The 8381-nt window shown below is 40.0% G+C and overlaps 2 pseudogenes; one reads left to right on the top strand and one right to left on the bottom strand.

Annotated features, from left to right (window-relative positions):
* Positions 1-1919: 1919 nt before the first annotated feature.
* LOC103290766 (40S ribosomal protein S3a-like) lies at positions 1920-2698 on the bottom strand (annotated as a pseudogene).
* Positions 2699-6123: 3425 nt separating this feature from the next.
* Positions 6124-6873, top strand: LOC103290767 (phosphoglycerate mutase 1-like; annotated as a pseudogene).
* Positions 6874-8381: the final 1508 nt, after the last annotated feature.

Below are 8381 nucleotides of genomic sequence, written 5' to 3'. Positions count from 1 at the left end.
TAGACTGAGGAACAAGAACAGAACCAGAAACAAGGAGGCATCGATCGGACTATCGGGCCTCAGAGGGAGGATAGGGGAAGTTGGGAGGAGGGGGGAGAGATCAACCAAAGGACTTGTGTGCATGCATATGAGCCTATCCAACGGTTAAGTTCAACAGGGGGTTGGGGCATCCATGGGGAGGGGTGTGGGATGGGAATGGGGGGATGAGGACAAATATGTGACACCTTAATCAATAAATAAATTTAAAAAAAAAAGAATAAAATTATATTCCTACCTCATGTCACACACACACACACACACACAAAAAGAAATCCTCTTCCTTAAATTTCTAGATTATATGACCTGGCCACAAGACTTGGGGTGTCAGAACCCAGACCTCACTGCATGGTGCTTTATCTGACTCTGAGAGTGGACAGGGCAGCTGAAACTCATGGGCACAGTGGGTCAGGCCTGGGCACCAGGGTTTTTACAGGTAGGTGTGCCAGAGGCCTGCCAGAGCCCAGCCCTCAGCTGGGCAAGATGGGAAAAGATGGCAGGGTTAGAAGTTGTGGCAATAGTAGAGGAAGGGTTCTCCACTGAGGAAGGGCAAGTGACTGAGGCCTGCCAAGTACAGGAGTCCTGGTAAATCTGAAGAGGTGCAAAAATTGAGGCTAAAGCAGACTAAGGCCAAGTTGAAAAGGCTTCCCAAAAGAGATGATGCTTGAATTGCCGCTGGAAAGAAAGGAATTTCCAGGTGGATAGAAGGTTGTGGGTGAGAGGTCATGGGGATGACAATAGGAGGTTGGTTCCAAACAATTTTCAAACTGAAAGAATCGTATTTGCAAAAGCACATGGTATGAAAGAAGATTGTCAGTCTAGTGGACTGCAAGCATTGCCTGGCTGGGTAATTGTGGTACATGAACAGCCATTCTACCATCGTTAATTACCATGCAGAAATTGAACCTACAGGGGAAGGTGAAACAGGAAAGATTTTAGTATGACATACAAATGTCATTTTGGAGAGGTTACTAATCATCATTTATTTATTTATTCATTTAATTCATTGAAAACATACTTTATGTCTACTGTGCATGAAACATTTTTATTGTATTGAAGATTTCAGCCACAGAAGTCTTCTGCATTCTGTGTAAGCTCCTTCCTAACACAAGGATATTTCTAGTGACTTATCCTCAATATATTTAATTTCTTCTGTTTATGATTTTTATTATCAGAGGGGATAGATAGATAGATAATTTTCAAATTCCCATGTTTCCTTGACAGGGGTTCATTAATTCTTCATTCTATAGATGACACTCTTATATCGCACCATCTGTCAAATGAGCATGGCAACTTGATTAAATATTGACTGTGGGATATTTTTAAGCATTGAAACATTTAGTCATGAAAAGACTACTGCTCTTTTTTTTTTTTTTTGCCTCTGAGCAATAACACATTCAATTGTCTCCTATAAGAAAGAATGTATAATAGTATTTTTATTCATAACTTTTAATACTATCACTTAAGTTCATGTGAAGTATATTTAAATGAGCCTCGTGGGGTTTGCTTGTCCATTTTGTGTTGCTGGATTTAGATGTCTAAGAATCAGAGTTGGTATGCCTACCATTATACACTGTCCTTCCCTCCACTCAGGTCCTTCCTTCCCTCTTTATTGAGCTTAAAGGTCATGACCCATCACTGTAACCCTTCCTTGGTTCCTCCTCACATGCTTGCCCAGTCTACTCATCTGAGAAAAATCTCTAATTCTGATCAATCCAACTTTCTGCTTACTCCACACTTGTACCTCCATGATGGCTGGGAAACACACACACACACAACTGTGCTGATAGATCACTTTATTTATTTGTTTGTTTGTTTGTTTGTTTATTTATTTATTTTTCACAAACAGGATTTTTTATTTGTCATCATTAAAAGTCTGAATTTTAAACAGATTCATGGACTGGGGGCTCATGTCCATCAGCTCATTCAACTTTAGCACCTGTCTCATCCCCAGTAGCTTTTCCAGAACTGCTACCTTCACTGTGAAGCTCCATGAATTTTCCCAACTCAAACTTGGGCTTCTTCAGCACTTTGACTTCTCTAACAAAGACAGCATGGAGCAGATAAATAGATTGGCAAACTTTTTAAATATGTTTTCCAATGCTACCTGGAATCAGCCTATTGACCACTTCTTTCAAGTCATTTGTCTTCACTTCTCAGGTCATGATTTCCATTACCTTCTTCCAGATTTGGTGAACCTGTTGATGTTGAATATAAGAGGTTTTCTGAATTTATTGTTGAGATATTTTAGTGAAATTAACACAGAATAGATGAAGCAAGTAAACATTGGTAGACTTGACATCAACTTTAGCTTCAGTCATAGTCTGCCTTTTTTTTTTTTTTAAACCATGGAGTACATTTTGTCACAGATAAGATTCATGACATAGAAATTAGTCAGGCAGTTTTTGCCTTGAATATCCTCAGCAATTAGCTTAAATTTTCTAAATGCAACTTCATCATTCTGCAGATCAGCTAAGCTCACTGCAAAAACATGAGCAAAATCATCAGATATGATTTTGCCTCCTGGAGTCCTCATGACTAGTGTTTTTCCAATATTTTGTATATTGAACATAGCTGGTGCTTCCACATCTTGCCAATCTTTTTTAGAAAATGGATCAACTATTTTATTCTTGGCTCCCTTTTTGCTGCCTTTCATAAGGCACTTACTATTGCAACCACCTTGGTGCTGCTCAGAGCCAGAAAGGAGATCTCACTTTAAATTCGTGACATGTAGTTTCTCATATAAGCTCTTGGCACTGCCTAGAAAGTCAACTACATTTCCCTAGTCCCTTCCTTCTCTCACTCTTCTATACAAGCATTTAAAAAACTCCTTTTCTCCACATCCTTGCCAGCATATGTTGTTTGTTGATTTATTGATGGTACCCATTCTGACAGGTGTGAGGTGGTAACTCGTTTTAATTTGCATCTCTTTGATGATTATTGACATTGAGCATTATTTCATATATCTTTTGGCCATTTTTATGTCCTCTTTAGAGAAATGTTTATTCAGATCTTCTGCCCATTTTTTAACTGGATTGTTTGTCTTCCTTTTGTTGAGTTGTAAGAGTACTTTATATATTTTGAAAATTAACCCCTTATCAGATGTATCATTGGCAAATATGCTCTCCCATACAGTGGGTTCCCTTTTCATTTTCAAGCTGGTTTGTTTTGCTGTGCAGAAGCTTTTCAGTTTGATATAGTCCCATTTGTTTATTTTTTCCTTTGTTTCTTTTGCCCTAGGTTTTATATCAGTGAAAATCTAGCTACGTGAGATATCTGGTATTTGGCTGCCTATGGTTTCTTCTAGGATTTGTATGGTTTCACGATTTACATTTAAGTCTTTTATCCATTTTGAATTTATTCTTATGTATGGTGTAAGTTGGTGGTCTAGTTTCATTTTTTGCATATATCTGTCCAATTTTCCCAACACCATTTATTGAAGAGACTGTCTTGATTCCAGTCAAGAGCATGTACCTGGGTTGTAGGCTCAATCTCCGGCCCTGGTCAAGGGGCATGTGCAGGAGATAACCAATTGATTTGTCTTTCTCACATCGATGTTTCTCTCTCTCTCTCTCTGTCTCTAGCCCTCCCTTCCATTCTTTCTAAAATTAAAAAAAAAAATCACTGGAAAAGTATACTCAGGTAAGGATTAACAAAAAAGAAAAGAAAATCTAGGTAAACAAAAAATATCTAAGTCATTTAAACATATAAAATTGTCTGGTCCATAAACATTGATGTCTTTCCATTTGTTTATATCTTCTTTTATATCTTTCATTACTATTTTGTCATTTTCAGTGTACAATTCTTTCACCTCTTAGTTAATTTTTAAAAATTACTTTATTCTTTTGGGTGCTATTATAAATTATATTATTCCTAATTATTAGTTGCTATTATAAATGCTATTATTACTAATTTTTAGGTTGTTTGTTGTATAGAAATGCAAATAACTTTTTGCTTATTTTGTATCCTATAACTTTAGTGAATTTGTTTATTAGTTCTAAGAATTTTTTTGGGGGGGGGAGTACTTAAAGTTTTCTATATATCAGATAATGTCATCTGCAAACAGGGAAAATTTTACTTCTTCCTTTCTGATTTGAATGTTTTGTATTTCTTTATCTTGCCTAATTGCTCTGGCTAGGAATTCCAGTACTTTGTTGTTTAGAACTGGCAAGATTGTTCTTTACCTTAGAGAAAAAAAACTTTTAGATTTTCACTGTTGAGTATGGTGCTAAGCTATGCACATTCTTAGACTGTTCAATATATATATTTTGAGTACATACTATGTGCCAGGCTCTATGCAAAGCAGTGAACAAAACAAAGTCTCTGTCTTCATGGGACTTATAGTCTAGATCTGTGCTGATTAATAAATATGGTACTAGAAACACATGGCTGTTGGATTATCTAAAATGTGGCTAGTCCAAATTAAAATGTTCTGAAAATACACTCTGAATTTTAAACACTTAGTCCAAAAAAATTTCCTCCAGAGTCTAGGCCTTAAAAACTGTGAGCTGCAGCAGCAGTAAAAATCTATTTTAAGATTAAATAAGAAAAAGGGATAATTTTCTGCTAATGGGGGTGGGGGAGAGAAACTGGCCACCAACAAGCAAAACTGTAGAAAAGCCAGGTTAAGACATTCATTTTTAAATATTAAGTAAAAGAGAAGGCAAAAGAATTAAAAACTGGAACTCAGATAGTTGTATGACAATATTCATTGCAGCATTATATACAACTAGAGGCCCAGTGCACTAAATTCGTGCACTCGGGGGAGGTGGGTCCCTCAGCCCAGCCTGTGCCCTCTCACAGTCCAGGAGCCCTTGGGGGATGTCTGACTGCGGGCTTAGGCCCGCTCCCTGAAATCCATAGCACTACCACAGAGATGGGAGAAGCTCCTGAAACCGTCGCTGTGCTTGCCAGCCATGAGCCCGGCTTCTGGCTGCGCAGCACTCCTCCTGTGGGAGCACACTGACCTCCAGGGGGCAGCTCCTGCATTGAGTATCTGACCCCTGACAGTCAGTGCACGTCATAGCGACCGGTTGTTCCACTGTCAGGCCAAAACCAGCTCTCTGACATCCCCTGAGGGTGCAGGCCAGGCTGAGGGACCACACCGGTGCACAATCAGGGCCGAGAAAGGAGATGGGAGGTTGGCCAGCTGGGGAGGGACCGCAGGAGGGCTCCAGGCACTTATACAACAAAGTACTGGAATTCCTAGCCAGAGCAATTAGGCAAGAGAAAGAAATATAAAACATTCAAATCAGCCTGTCCAGCCCATCCCACTCAGTCCCAATCAGCCAGACCCCAGCAGCAAGCTAACCTACTGGTCAGAGTGTCTGCCCCCTGGTGGTCAGTGCACGTCATAGTGAGTGGTTGAGTGGGCTTAGCATACCATTAGCATATTACACTTTGATTGGTTGAACGGCCGATCAGACACAGCATATTAGGCTTTTATTACATAGGATAGTCAAAAGGTGGAAACAAACCAAGTGTCCATCAATAGGTGAGTGCATCAATAATATGTGGCATGTTCATACAAGGGAATATTATTCAGCCATAAAAAAGAATAAAATTCTGGTACATATTACAACATGGGTGAACCTTGGAAACAATATACTAAGTGAAAGAAGCCAGACACAAAGGACAAATATTGTATGATTCCACTCATGTGAAACATCTTGAATAGGCAAATTCACAGAGAAAAAAAACTAGAGACGACATTGGAAATTACCAGGGCCTAAGGTGGGGGAAATTAAGTTATTGCTTACTGGAAATAAAGTTTTAGTTTGGAATGGCAAAAAAGTTTTAGAAAGATATGACTGCACATCATAAATGTACTTAATTTCACCAAATTGTACACTTAAAAATGGTTAAAATGGCAAATTTTGTTACATATATTTTTACCATAATGAGAAATTTCAAAAAAGAAAAAAGAAAGGGAAGCCATTAACAGGCTTGAAATAGGAGTCTAAAAATCAAATTTAAGTTTTGCAAAGATCACTTATGTGTGGTATGGAAGAAGGATTGGATAAGATCTAGGCTACTAGGCTGGAATCTCAGTGAGCCTCAGTCTGCCCCGCACTTGGAACAGCCACCATGGATGCCTACAAGCAGGTGCTGATCCAGCATGGTGAGAGTACAGAGAAGCTGGAGAACCCCTTCAGTGGCTGGTATGATGCGGACCTGAGCCCGGTGGGGCAAGAGGAGGCGAAGTGCGGCGGGCAGGCACTGCAAGATGCCAGCTATGAGTTTTGACATCTGCTTCACCTCAGTGCCGATGTCTGGACAGTGCTGGATGCCATTGACCACATGTGGCTGCCTGTAGTGAGGACTTGGCGTCTCAAGGAGCGGCACTGTGGGGGTCTGACTGGTCTTAACAAAGCAGAAACTGCTGCCAAGCATGGCGAGGCCCAGGTAAAGATCTGGAGGTGCTCTTATGATATCCCACCACCACCGATGGAACCCGACCATCCCTTTTATAGCAACATCAATAAGGATCGCAGGTATGCAGACCTCACTGAAGATCAGCTACCCTCCTGTGACAGTCTGAAGGACACTATTGCCAGAGCTCTGCCCTTTTGGAATGAAGAAATAGTGCCCCAGATCAAGGAAGGGAAACAGGTACTGACAGCAGCCCATGGCAACAGCCTTCAGGGCATTGTCAAATATCGGGAAGGTTCTTCTGAAGAGACTATCATGGAGCTGAACCTGCTGACTGGTATTCCCATTGTCTATGAATTGGACAAGAACTTGAAGCCCATTAAACCCATGCAGTTCCTGGGGGATGAAGAGACCACACTAAAAGCCATGGAGGTTATGGCTGCCCAGGGCAAGGCCAAGAAGTGAAGGCAAGCAGGCAGAGGACTTTCTCAAGGACACCCTTCCTCCCATCCCATTTTCCTGCATCTCTCCTGTGCACATGTCACACTGACCACATCTGTAGGCATCTTGGGCTGTAGCTGCAGATGGGGACTGGTGGCTCCCAATTTTCTTTTAGCCATTTTGTCTCCTACACCCACTCCCTTCATGCAATCTAGTCAGAATGGCACCTCTGGATCATGGGTCCTCAGTCCAAGCTGAGGGAGACTCTTATCTAAAAAAATCTCTAGTTACAGCCATAGCAATCCTGAGAAAGAAGAATAAAGTAGGAGGGATCTTAATACCAGATTTCAAGCTGTATTACAAAGCCACTATTCTCAAAACAGCCTGGTACTGGCACAAGAACAGACATATAGATCAATGGAATAGAATTGAGAATCCAGATATCAACCCAAACCACTATGCTCAATTAATATTTGACAAAGGAGGCATGAACATACAATGGAGTCAAGACAGTCTCTTCAATAAATGGTGTTGGAAAAATTGGACAGATACATGCAAAAAAATTGAAACTAGATCACCAACTTACACCATACACAAAAATAAACTCAAAATGGATAAAGGACTTAAACATAAGATGGGAATACATAAAAATACTAGAGGAATCCACAGGAAGCAAAATCTCAGACATATGCCAAAAGAACTTCTTCACTGACACTACCCCTAGGGCAATGGAAGCTAAAGAAAAAATAAACAAATGGGACTACATCAAAATAAAAAGCTTTTGCACAGCAAAAGAAACCATCAACAAAACAACAAGAAAGCCCACTGTATGGGAGAACATATTTACCAATGTTATCACTGATAAAGGTTTAATCTCTAACATCTACAGGCAATTTATACAATGTAATAAAAGGAATATAAATGATCCAATAAAAAAAATGGGCAACAGACCTAAATAGAATCTTTTCAAAAGAAGACAGAAGGAAAGCCCAGAGATACTTGAAAACATGCTCAAAGTCACTAATTATCCGAGAGATGCAAATCAAAATGACAATGCAGTACCATCTCACACCTGTCAGAATGGCTATCAACAAATCAACAAACGACAAGTGTTGGCGAGGATGCGGAGAAAAAGGAACCCTCGTGTACTGCTGGTGGGAATGCAGATTGGTGCAGCCACTGTGGAGAACAGTATGGAGTTTCCTCAAAAAACTAAAAATGGAACTCCCATTTGACCCAGTAATACCACTCCTAGGAATATATCCTAAGAAACTGGGAACACCAATAAGAAAGGATATATGCACCCCTATGTTCATAGCAGCACAATTTACAATAGCTAAGATTTGGAAACAGCCTAGGTGCCCATCAGCAGATGACTGGATCAGAAAACTGTGGTACATCTACACAATGGAATACTATGCTGCCATTAAAAAGGAGGAATTCTTACCATTTGCAGCAACCTGGATGGAATTGGAGAACATTATGCTAAGTGAAATAAGCCAGTCAATGAAAGAAAAATACCACATGATCTC

Source organism: Eptesicus fuscus, chromosome 3 (genome assembly GCF_027574615.1).
Source record: "Eptesicus fuscus isolate TK198812 chromosome 3, DD_ASM_mEF_20220401, whole genome shotgun sequence".
NCBI classification, from domain to species: domain Eukaryota; kingdom Metazoa; phylum Chordata; class Mammalia; order Chiroptera; family Vespertilionidae; genus Eptesicus; species Eptesicus fuscus.
This window is presented reverse-complemented; position numbering and strand designations above follow the sequence as displayed.